Source organism: Lissotriton helveticus, chromosome 10 (assembly GCF_964261635.1).
Source record: "Lissotriton helveticus chromosome 10, aLisHel1.1, whole genome shotgun sequence".
Taxonomy (NCBI): domain Eukaryota; kingdom Metazoa; phylum Chordata; class Amphibia; order Caudata; family Salamandridae; genus Lissotriton; species Lissotriton helveticus.
In genome coordinates this window covers 131,474,721-131,487,761 of record NC_136071.1, presented here as the reverse complement: position 1 = coordinate 131,487,761, position 13,041 = coordinate 131,474,721, and the positions used below count along the sequence as shown (strand labels likewise).

At 46.1% G+C, this 13,041-nt stretch overlaps 1 protein-coding gene and 1 long non-coding RNA gene across 3 annotated transcripts in view; one reads left to right on the top strand and one right to left on the bottom strand.

Moving 5' to 3' along the window:
* Nucleotides 1–13,041, bottom strand: part of UNKL (unk like zinc finger) — a 513,314-nt gene that overhangs the window by 134,763 nt on the left and 365,510 nt on the right. The window lies entirely within an intron of this gene.
* The window catches only part of LOC144786015 (uncharacterized), a 352,278-nt gene that overhangs the window by 7,726 nt on the left and 331,511 nt on the right, over nt 1–13,041 (top strand). The window lies entirely within an intron of this gene.

Here is a 13,041-nt window from a genome sequence, read left to right as displayed (position 1 = left end):
CAACCGCCTGAGGGACTGTTGAAGATGGAGTTGGAATTAAGTACTCATCCCATTCATCCACCGTTGTGGGTGAGTTTGGTATCTCTCCCTCTTCAGCCACCCTGTCACCATCATCATCCTGAAGGAAATGAGTAGGCAAAACCACCTGAGGCACCGAGACAGGGGCAGCAGGACTCGCAACCTGCAAAACTGAAGGGCGCAGGGGGTTGTTCAGGAATCGATACTGGTGGGAAGCGTGCATTATAATCTCTCAACATTGCAGTGAGATCTTGCATCAAAGCCGCAGGCATTTGAACTATAGGTTCTTGATGAAAAGATTCCTGGGGGCCTCTTAGAGATTCACAGGCTCATAATATTCCTCATCATCTTCGTCCTCCTGATATTTAATTCGGAGCTGAGAAGAATCATATGCTGGGCCACAAGGTCCTTCATCATCTGACTCCTCCAGTTAGTTGCTAGGAGGTAAAGGAGAAATATGGGAAACATCCTGGTAAAATTGTCTTGAAGATGACAATTTAGAAGTTAACACTGGCGTAATTTGCAAAGATGTAGGTCTTTTACGCTTCAGCGTCGGTTAAATATACATGGACGGCGAGTCAGTATCTGTAGAAATTGCCATTATAGAAGAGACCGTCGACGTTGAAATCATTGAGGTCGTCGACGGAAAAACCATAGTCGACGATGTCGTCGACGTCGCTGCCGTAGTTCATGGTGGGCTCGCCGACGAGAGTAGTATCGCCGTCGACCGTGGGCTCGTCGACGGGATCTGTATTGTCGTCAACGGTGTACCCGTCGACGGAAGCTGTATCGTTGTCAACGGTGGTGGCATCGTCAACGACATGGATGTCTACGACAGTAATAATCGACAGTGCCGTAGACGGAGTCTTCATCGACGATGGGACTTTCTTCGTCGACATCGAGGAATCACTCACCTTCTGAGGTGATTTCATGGTCGACTGAGCACTTTCCGACGTCAACGGAGGCTCAGAAAGGGATTTCTGCTGCTTTGAGGCAGTTTTCAGAGAAATCTTCACCTTTTCTCCCATTTTTAACTCTGAAGAGAATGAAGGCCTCTTTTTTTAGAGGAAGAGTGACCAATCTCAGAGTGAGATTTCTTCAGGATCTTACTCTGTCTCTCAGGGGGATCTCCAGATCTATCCCTCTTCTTGGCCTGAGGGGTGGAGCCCTGAGGACTTACGTTGCCTTCATCTCCAGAAACCACCTCCGATATAACCTTCAGCTTTTCCAGCCAGACCAAAAGTCTTCCTTCTCTGTCCTTCAAGGTCTTGGCAGGAAAGGTTCTACAGATCCTGCAATCCTTGACCTTGTGAGCTGGATACAGGCAGTAAATACATTCTTTATGTGGATCCTCAAAATGTAATCTTTTCTTCCCACATAAAGAACAAGGCAAAAACAAGCTTTTCTTTGAAGAGTCAGACATAATATCTCACAAAGATAGCTAAAGTAAGGAAAAAACTGAGCAGAGCTCGGGGAGACTCCCTGCCACAGGAGGTGCGGTTGAAAATCTGAGGGTTTGCCTCTCTGTGGAAGGTTCTAAGAGCGTGCTGCAGCCTGATTGGCTGTGTTCCAAGTTTGGGTTTTTTTGCAAAAGGACTAAGATAGGCTAATGTAGTGACTTGGATGTCCACAGTAGCCTATTGTGTAATGCTGTTATGACTATAATGTATATGTTTAATTATACCATGAGACTCCCACCTCATCGGCGGGGATGATTCAAAGCATGTGAATCTATGAAAGATACCCCAATATTGGATAACTAGGAAATGTATTCACTTGAGGTTCCCGTTCAGGTTCACAGACGTACTGTACTCCCTGAGACCATGAATGTGGAAGGAAACCTTCAATGTTCATGATTACTGGGAGGGCCCTTCCAGGTCTCTAAATCTCAAACCAAGGGAGCACGCACCCAACACGAGATCCACAGACCGAAAGTATACTTTAAAAAATAAAGAAAAGAATACAGATAGAGGAGGTGCAGGATCTGGCCGAAGGTCAAGCGTTGTGACGCTGGGCACATGGCAAGCTGGTGCAGGATGGCCACCCCGCTATGATATGCAACCATGATTGGGCACAGGGGAAGATTGCGCTTTCCAACTGAACCTGCAAAACCTTAATCACAGCAGTGGGAACATAAGTAGCAGACATTTCAAAAAGCTATGTTTCACATTTTGCCAGACCTGTTTATGTCAGATATTACTGTCATAAGCACTCATCTGGATACATATTGAAGTACAGACTTTAACAAGTAAACAGCAACAGTTGATGTGGTTCGCGCAACGTAAAATGCGGGCCTGTATTCAAGCAGAGAAACAGCCTATCATTTGTGATTATAAGTAGCATTACTAAAGTTAGTCTGTGAGTTGCCCAGCAGTCAGGGACAGATGTCCAAACTCCAGGTGCCATGGAGCTCTCCTTCCCAATCTGCTGAGCGCATGCCCCCAATCAACCCTAGTTACTGAAACCTTGGAGCAAATGAAGGACATGTGTTATTTCTCCCTGTTGTGAAAAGCCCTAGTGTTGGGATGTTGCACTTCTCAAATTGGTCATGAACCACTGTGTGAATTGGTTCCGGATCATGAAACTTAGACCTTGGACCTGCTGAAGTCATCCACGGTATCGTTCTTTAATCCAGAGAATGTTATGCAATCATAGATATGTTCTGTCCCGATGTCTTATGCTTCTCTGGACGGAGACAGAGACCTTGCTTCAGAATGTGGAACACTGTCATGGTACTGTCTGTTATCATCCAGATTGTACTCCCTGTGACTTATGCATGGAATGCTCATACTGACTTTATGTTAGTATATAGAATTAATTCGGTCTAGGAACTAAGCCCCCTGGTCGAGGGTAAGATCAGTGGTCTTTACCCACCGTTCAAGGAAGCATCAGCAATTACCATGACCTCGGAATAAATAAGGCGCAAAGATGTGCCGGTGTTCGATGTGGACAATGGATCGATTAGCCCAAGGCTGCTTTCATTTTGTCAGCGGAACCTATCTAGCAGTCACTTTAGCGGAAGCCATCAGGGCTGCAGGCACTATTCTACTGGTTACTTCCTGAAGTACCTGGAATTCCAGGGTGCATGAGGAGAGATTATATCCTGAGAAGGTTTGAGGAGGGATTTCCCAAAATTGACAGACAAACCCAGCCCTTGGAATAGTCAAGAGGCATGTCCTTGAGGGGGAACTCCACCTCCACCTTCCAATGCACTTTTACTACCAACCATCATGATGAGCCACAAAGGGTGCCTGACACTTTATGAGCATCTTGGGGGATGACCGCACTCATAACATATGGACGCCAAATGGTCAGTGCGGTCAGCCCACAGTGAACTTGATAAAGCTTTGATACTTATGAGGATTGGTGAATGTCAAAGTAGTCATCGTCGAGGTCCTGTGATGACAAAACCACCCTGAAGAGCTTCTTCAAGACAAACGTATTGATGAAGTACAAGATTATGATAGGGCAGGGGCTTTTGCTCTTCTTCTGCAAGCATATCTCAAGTGGTTGGTCTGTATTTTTTGTGTCCAGATACAAATTCATTTGGAATCCTACTCAGAACTCCATGACCGCTGCCTCTAGTCGCTTAAGCAGTTTCTCAATACCTCACAGTCTTTGCATTTTTGAGGGGGTCATTTTTTTAAATTTCTGAGTGCTCCAGACACCTCTATGTCCATCACTCACTTCTTCAAAGTGATTGCTTCCCACACGGAGGCCCTCTGGGAAAGGTCCTTTCTCAGGCAAGCAGGGACAGTGCTTCATCCTTAGACCCATCACACTTGTTTTTGTACAGGCCCATAGGTTATAATCACCCTCTCCCTAAAGTATTGCCTTGGACTGAAGCCATGCTTGACCTCTCAGGGAATTGATATCGATAAGATGGGTGGAGCAGAGAAAGGCCACTGATGAAAATGTGAAGTGAAAACCTCTGCAATTGTTTGAACCTGCCTCATGATCTTCAAAGAGAGACTGACACTTCAATGACAGTGCTACCATTGCCTTCACTGTGTTGTGTGTCAGTCTTAATGGACTGGACCGCTTTGCTGATCAATTCTTTGGTGCTGAAGGGCATGTTATACACTGTGTCCACAGTTCCAGTCAGAAACCAGTTAACTTCATCCAACCTTTGTTGCAGCGTGCCTGTCATGGCACATAGGAATGACATCTGTGTCTGCTAAACCTTAGGCTTTCATTATAGCCATGATCGAGAACAATCTACCCTTCCATCTTAATAATGGTTCCCATTAGTTTGAAGGGTGTAATCCTCGAAATCTTACCATCCATGTGCCCTCAAGGGTCCTTCTTTTTTCCAGGGACGCAGAGAGCCAAGACAGGGTACAAGGTTTGCAGGTGTATGACAGTCTCCATCACAAGTCCAACTTAGCCATAGGTTGTGGGCACGTGGGGGCTGAATCCTGGACCCTAGATTTATGTAGTTATGCTGAATCCTGGTCCCTAGATTTATGTCATAATGGGAATCTCTCGCACTGACACTGGATTCCTGAGCAGGATGTTCCAAAGTGATCTAGCAAAAGCAGATCCAAGCACAATCTAGAATTCCAGTACAGCACAAAGAGGAATCCTAGATCTTCAGTCAGTATGTTAAGGGAGGCATTAGCTTGGTCTTTAGGTCCTGCATCAAGAGTAGCATTGAGTATATCAAACCCAGTGAGGCTGGCGCCGAACACCAAGTATGACGGCTTCAAACCCATGACATAATCACCAAAGGCAATGTGCTCTGCGCTAAAAGGTCCTCTGAGCCACATACTACGTATGGTGGACACACTGTGGGCGGGGACTGACCACCTTGGTTTTCATAGTCCGCTATGAAAGGTTTAGAGTTCAACAAAAAGAAGAAAATGAGACCTCAATTGTTCAATGTTTGTCATTAACTGGTTATTTACCTGCGAAATACATCCTTTAACGGCTTTAGGCACTTTACATCGCGGCCGGCCCAGATGGGTTGTAGGCGACATGCTGTGTTAATTCAATGTTCCATCGTCTATGGTTACGGGGTATGATGACAGTACTTGTTACTGCTGCCGGCCTGCTTCCTCAGGTTATAGGCGAAAAAGCGGTGTACTACTCCTATGACTCCAATAAAGGTCTTAAAAAAAAAAAAATTTAAGGGGAAGAGAAAGCTCTCCATACCCCAAAAGTACTTTGATGAATAGTCAGGGCACTTGAATGGGGGCTCTGGGCTTTGTGTCCTCTGCTGTGGATTTGTCTGTAGCTCTTCAACCTTAGTGCTTGGGGCCTGGATTTTTTTGATAAGAGGGTAGTTTCTGATGCACATTCTGGCCATTTCTTCAATTTCTCAGACTTTATAAATTACCCTAATAGTCATCTTCTTTCCTGGTCTTTCTTTCTTTCTTTCTTTTGGGCATATGTAAAGCGCCTGGTGACGCCACTGGCGTGTCCCCGCGCTGTAGTAAGTGAAAAAGTGGCCGCCCTCCCTCCCATTAAAGGCTACCTGCTGAAAAGGTGAGTCTTAAGCTTTTTCCTGAACAGGGTTTCAGATGGTTCAAGACGTAGTTCTGGAGGCAGAACATTCCAGCATCTGGGAGCGAGATATCTAAAAGATCTCCCTCCCATACGGGCCTTCCTTACCCTGGGTACCATCAGCAGTCCGGTCTGAGAAGACCGTAACTTACGAGTAGGCTCGTAGTGGGTCACCAGATTCTGAAGCGGTTCAGGGGCTTTACCGCTCAAAATACGATGGCATGTGGAGAGGGCTTTAAACTCAACCCTCTTCTCCATAGGAAGCCAGTGGAGGGCTTGAAGAGCAGGGATGGAGGGTGATCTCCTGGGAAGCCTGAGGACAAGCCGTGCCGCAGCGTTTTGAAAACCTCACTAAACCATCCAATCGGTAGTAGCGACGGGCGGTGTGTACAAAGGGCAGGGACTTAATCAACGCGAGCTTATGACCCGCACTTACTGGGAATTCCTCATTCATGGGAAATAATTAGAATCCCCAATCCCTATCTTTGAGGAAAAGCTGGCACAGAACACATTCTGTAACAATTGTACAGAAACAGGCAATGTATAAACACTATAAGTGTGGGCAGTCCTCAAAGATTTTCCTCGGATTACATCATCCACAAGCTTAAAAGAAAGTAGTTATTGTGGTTTCATTTGAAAGTCTACACTTCCCCAGAAACAAAGATGCAGCTAAGAGATCAACTCAGCTTACCTTAGAAGGGCAGTGTGTCCATGCACTAACACATGTAGTAAAAATCTAAAAAAGGAAGATGTTACAGAGAGGAACCTGGAATGGCAGGGAGGGCAATGGTTACATAATCGTACCCATGCTTCATACTTCAAACACTCATTTTACCTTTGGTAAACACCCTGTCACCTACTCCACAATGGAGTGTTAATGTCCTTTTGTAAGTCATTTATGTTCAAGATGTTATAGCAGCTAATTAATAAATGAGTAAGGTAAGCTCAATTCACAGTAGAAAAGAATATGACTTTTGCTTAAAGACATTACATTTTTTCTTGTTTTTTTACTAGAAAATTCTCAGCTTCACATGAGGAAATATTTAACCAGCACCTGAATCTATACAATATCTAATGGTGGAGAATACATTTTAGTCAGTGTCTCGTGTTTCCACCCTGATTGAGGCCCTTTCCCCTTTCTTGCTGTGTTGCTAGACTCGTCCTTCATGCCTACAACTTCGTCCTCTGCACTTCCCAATTTATCTTTCTTGTCCTGCTTAGGTTTTCTGTTAAGTTTCCTTCTCTCATCAGTCTTTGGCGTTTTAGCTTTTCTGCTTCTTTCCTCTGATTTTTCTTTCAAAATCACGTGTTGCACCACCATTTCCCATGCTTTTTTTTGTTAAAGGAGTACCCTTGGTGAAACTCTTAGCTTTCAATGAAACATCAGCATAATTTTCAGCTGCAGGCCCCTCAGTCTTTAAGTGTGTAATATGGAAACAGCAGAATAGTCCAATTAGTGTAAATGTGACATTTTAGCACAGTCTATAAACTCTATGTTTTGTTGCGAGGATGCTGTTGGGTCAATTGCCTTGGAGCATGCTTTCTTTAGCCTTCCTCTTATCAAGAACATTGACTATCTGCTCTTCAGAGATAGGAAGCCACGTCTGGCATCTGGTGAACAACCTGGTGCCAACTTTTTGATGAATGTCAGGACTTTGGACTTATGGTGGTATTGCTCTGTGGTGTAAAACAGGTATTTCTGGGGTGTCCGGATGCATTAGTAGAAGGATGCACACATTCATTGATAACTGGAAGTCGCAGGCATGAAATCTACAGCACGTCATGTATGTGAAATTGTTTGGTTCCCTGAAAAGAGAATACTATAAACATCTGTCAGAGTATCCACAATGCCTAGTTCTGGAAAGAAGCATTTTCATTACCTGTCCAGGATGCTGTAGTAAAATGACTTTTAGTTTTCTTCTCATTGTGAAAATCTAACCTCATGCGGCAGGCCCCCATAATGTGCTTTACTTGGGCAGCTATGTCCCTAACTTCTTTGGGCTATCGCTGTGAGATAAAAGAAGGTAAGTGTTCATTGGTACACTGGAGGTAATTTGTGTTTGTTCTCGTTGATATAATTGAAATAGCACATTTGGCAGCATTTGCCCTCTCAATTTTATTATAAGTTTTATAGAAATTGTAATTCACATGCATATCACATCATCCTTCCACAAAACTTCATCTTAGGACAGACGCTTGCACTCTAAATCCAGTGACTGATCGAGCACTGACATCCTACAGTGCTATCTGTCTGATCTGCCATTGGTGCTTAAATCAGGTGCACTTTATTTAAAGCAATTTGAGGGTAATTTGCCATAGGCTTTAAAAGATGCCGAATTCAGGTAAGGCACTGATTTACTCACATTAGTCTATACTGTACCCAGGCAAAATACCTGTCAAGGCAGTAGCTTGTAGTATATGCACTCAAGTAGTACATACCTTCCTGCTGCATGCAAAAACTCCATTATAACCCTCCTCAGGGGGCACTCTTGCTGTGAAAGCAGGGTGGTGGGCACGATTTCTAACCAGGTTAAACACTGAATGCAGTCAAATATGCCAACTAACATGTAGAGTTCTGTGGTGCCAGGTTGTATTTTCACTCTAGTCTTGGCACAATTGTTACTACTATTGACAATTCTAGAAACATCTGGGTTGTTGGTTCTTCTAAACTGGGAATTAACGCTGCTGACAACAGAATTTCGCGAACTCACATGCCCCAAATACCTACGAACTCTCCAATTATCTGAGGCTCTCACACCCACCACTTAGGGGCTACACTGCGAAATAGCTCTCCCTAGAGACAGATACGATTATTTTCATGTCCACCATGTCAGGGGTGGTAAGGGAAAGGGGGATGGGGATGGGGAGTTGGGGGTTAATAAACAATTCACTGCATAGTGCCCCGGAAGAGAACGGGCATTGAGAGGCTGTTGTGGTATTATTTTGCTCCTTATGCTGATAAAATTAAAAAAGAAAATTAAACCATAAATTGGAAAGCAATAGTGAAACTCGGTTTTTGATTTTGGTGGTTCTAAAGTTATTACAAAACAAGTCCTCCCAGTAGTAAGTGTCTCTAACTCAATATCCAAAATATGTGCTGACCCACTGTATGAATGTCTTTAAAAGCCCACCAGTTATGCCATTGTGCTAGGTACACTTCACCCACTTAGCATGATTCAGCCCAGAAATCAGTTAATTGCATATATGGTCATGTCTTTAAAATGCGAGAGGCGGGCTTTACCTCTCAGCACAGCAACGGTCAATTGGACATCTGAAAACAGAGCATAACACACGTTTGAGTGGACTTAAAAGAGTATACTTCACTACTGCTTCGTCCTGCACCCCTGCAGTATACTGCATGAGAGCTGCCAGGAACCGGTGAAGTCATTTTTCCACACCAGCAAAACCATAATGCACAGTTCATAACAAATATATGCCATGACTGCACAGTAAGGAATGCGGAATTTCAGAAAAAACGATTAACTGAACAGTGCTTAGAAATCTAAACTCTGCGACGTCTTAAAACTAGGGAATAAGTCTTGGCCTATATACTAAATTATACTTAATAAAGACTATAAACTTTGCATGGTCCTCAGCATCTTTTTATCTTCACTGAACTCATATGAAAAGGCCTTATTTCTCCCACTTTCCGGCTGACGTGATGACCAGGAGTCTCACTTATCAGGAATTTCAGTTCAGCCCAATGTATCCGCTCAAAAGGTACGTTCACTACTAACAACAGTACCACATTTAACTTCATGACAGTGGTTGAGGCTGGTGAAAACATATGCAGCAGCCCAATCAGGAAATCTATTCTGTTTCTCCATTAGACTATTTTCCTTCTTCCTATGCCTAAGGGCTTTCCTTCTTTTCCGGTTTAATTTCTTCCGGTCTTACACGTCCTGCCTGGAGTCCTTTCAACTTCATCTGCCTTTTCTTCCTCCATGACGTCAGAGTCAACACTGTATGTATTTGACGCCTTTGATTAACTGGCATAGGCATCGATGCTGGGTGGGTAGGTGATCCCTTTGGTGTTGGCATCAATACAGATGATCTCGGGGGAGGAGCCAAGCTCGCGTCCGAGATGGCCGCGCTTTAGCTCGGCTCCGTCTACTTTCCTGTTCGAAACATAAATCCTGCTTTTATCCTGCTCCGGGAAGACAATTCTGCTACGCTGTGGATCTACGGCGATTTCTAGGCACTTACCGTCTGTTCCGGTTGTCTCTGGGTGCCGTGGTTCCGGAACTGTGCCTTCTCTCGCTTCGGGGCCTCCGGAGTGGACTGGCCTGAGTCTCCTCGGCGGCGCCCGGACGGGGCGCTACGCTATGGCCGGCCCTTGATGGCGCAGTGGGCTCGGCCGACGAGGCGGTTGTGCGGAGAGGCCGGTTGCGGCTTTCGGGCCTGATCAGGCGGTCCCGCGGCCTGGAGTGGAGGCGCTGCCTTCTGTTGACGGGGCTGACCGTAAATGTGGCTTGTCCCCCCCTTTGTTCTCCGGTCCGGCCATTTTGAGTGCCTCCGCCCGGACTCGGAGAACGGGGCCGGTGGCATTGGGGGGCCGGCGATCCTCCTTCTTCTGGTGGCCCCCCTTCCTGCTCTGGACGTGCCTCTGCTGGTGGTTGACTGAATTCCGTTTGCCTTGCTGCGGCCCGGTCGGGGGTCGAGGATCGCTGCGACCCCGCCGGGCTTCCAAGATGGCGGCCGACACTGTATATCTCAGCCGGGCCGAGATGAGCGGCGGTGGTCCACGATGTGGCACAGAAGCCGGATACTGTAAAGGTGTTCCTACACTTGCCGACATCCTCGCCGCCCTGCGCTCCTGGGGTACTCCTGTGGCCGCACCCGCTGTTAACCTGGAGGAGGCTCGTTTCGCTGGGCCGTTTGAGCCCCCCCTGGAGTGTGCGGCTACGTCGCTGCTGGGTGCGGCTGGAACTATCCTGGACATTGTGGACCCGGTGGCTGCCGTTTCTGCGGATATGCGGAGTTCCGCTGCCCTCCATCGTGATGTGTCCTCTCCTGTGCTGTGGGTCGGTGGGCCGGGTCCTGTCCGGGCCGGGCCGGGCCGGTCTTGGTGGTTTTTCCTGTTCTTCATCTCCTCGAATGGCCGAACGTAGATCCGGTGCTGACTCCGCTGGATGGCTTTCCTCAGATCCTCTTCGGAACTGTGCCTGCATTGTGTACAATGGTTTCTGACTGTTCTGGATCATCCGAGTTGTACACGAAACATCTTCTGCGGATTGAAGTTTGACCTCCCTGTTCTCTGCCTCCTGTTCCTCGTGGTCTGGTTCTTCGTGAGGCGGACTGCTACAGATTTGGTAAAACAAGGACAGGGATGAGACGATTTTGCCTTTGTGGACTGTTGTCTTGTAATGGCTGGATGATCGGTTGGTACGGTATGACCATGTCGGATTTTTGTCGTATTCCTGGACTGTATCCTTAGAATCTTTGTCTTCCCGTGGACACTGATGTTTCGGACGGGAGGGTGGGAGCATATGATTCTGTTTTATGGCCCTCTCCCGTGTTCTTTCCTCCCTCATTCTTTCTTTTCCCCCCTTTTTTTGTCTTTATGGTTCCATCTTGCTTTAGTTCTTCTATATTTCGGGTTCTGATTAGGGCGACAGGCACGCTGCTGGGGGGTAGGCCATAGTCTTCTGCAGGGGTGCAGGGTGGGCTTGCGGGGTGGGGGGGGGGTCTGTCATTTCTTTGGGGGGTTTTTTCTCCCCTCATTTTTCCTACTTTTTTGGTTCTATGGCTCTTGTGTGTCCTCTTTTTCGGGACGCGGTCTCAGCATGTGTCCCTCTGGGTGGGTTATTTTTGATGCACTAGCCGTCTGGTCTTACTGTGACTTTGGCTCACTACGTAATTTTGCTCCGGTTACTACTGGTTCTGTATACTGATTTGTGGTTTCCGGCCTCGTTTGCCATGGGGCGCGTGCTTGAGATGGCGTTCTTTCTTTTGCCTTTTGTCCCCTTTTCCCTCCCTTCCTCCCCCCCTCTCGTGGGTTTTTTTTTCCTTATTCCCTGGGTTGTGTGAAGGAGGGCTTTATTTGATAAGCTTTTTTCGACTATGTTTGATATGATACGTTCTTGTTGTGGTGGGTGGGCGCTGAACGGCGGTTGCCACTGTTTTTCTGGCGAGACTCCTATTCTGCTTTTACCGATATGTGTTTGTCATTATTGGGTTATCCTGTATCTTCTACCGCGGCTTGTTCGCGGCCCACCACGGCCCTCCGAGACTTTCTACCTGTTATTATCCTGTCATACCCGTTACTATATTAGAAAATCAACCTTCTCGTATCCTGCCCCGGCAGGTTGCTGTATGGCTTTTAGCCCTTATCTCCTGTATGATTTGTTGTGTTATTCTGTATGCGTTTCTGTACTGTTGACTATGTTCCTTATTTGTGGTGGCCAGCCCGCTGGGTTGTAGGCCCGTATTTGTGAGCCTTCTCTGTACAATAAAGGTTTAAAAAATAAAAAAAATACAGATGATCTCAATGCCGAGAGCGGGCCACATATTTTGGGGTCAATACACCGAATTTTGATGTTTGGACCAGGCCAGGTGACATCTTAGGTTAAAAAGGGCCCACCTTCAAGCTCAACATCAAAGGAACAGGTGGCACGAAATGGGCCAGTGCCAATGAATGGCCTTATCAGGCAGTACTGAGGGTCTGCGAAGGGAAGAGCATATTGAATGAATCAGAGATGGCGCTTAAGAGATTCTATGCACCCGTCCAGGCAGACTTGGGAAATGGAGTTTCAGAAGTATTTCTTTTCTTTCTTTCCACCGATGCTAAAATTCAAAGTACATTTTCTCAGACAATATGAATGGTCTGGTCTGATCATTCACTCAGATCTACAACTTTCTTTACACATGAAAGTAACTTTTAGATCAACAAACTGGGTTTTATCCTAGAAGGGACAAATAATCTGTTATGATCTCCATCTCTATCTGAACTGAAGAGTGGACAGAAATACAACTGCCACACTTCTACTTGACCTAACCGCTTCATTCGACAAAGTCCACAGGAACCTGGCATCAAGGGAAGCATCCATGACTGGATCTCCTTTGGCCTTTCTGACAGATCCAGCATCATACTGCCATCTTCATTAACATCACCTCCTTTTGGCATAAAGGCAGGTGTACTGCAAGACCAGACATTCAGATCATCCTACATTTGGAAAATCCAAGGAGCTTGACAACTCGGACTACACTACTGCCCCTGAAATATGAACCGACAGTTGCTGCACAAAGGCCTTAAACTTGACTCTTCCAAGCTGAGATCTCGACATGCAGAGATTGGAAGATCTAACCCCAACATCCCGACCCCAAGAACTAAGTGTATCATCAACGCCATCATGAGAATTCTGAAACCTCAGACTGAGATCAAGCATTAATATGCTACAAAAAGGGCCTTCTTTGCTGTTCATACCCTATGTCAAACTTTCCTGCAGTTAGGAATCTTCTATCTAGAAGTCAAGGTTTCTCTGCTGCAAAGTGCACAGAATGGAGAACACTATATCA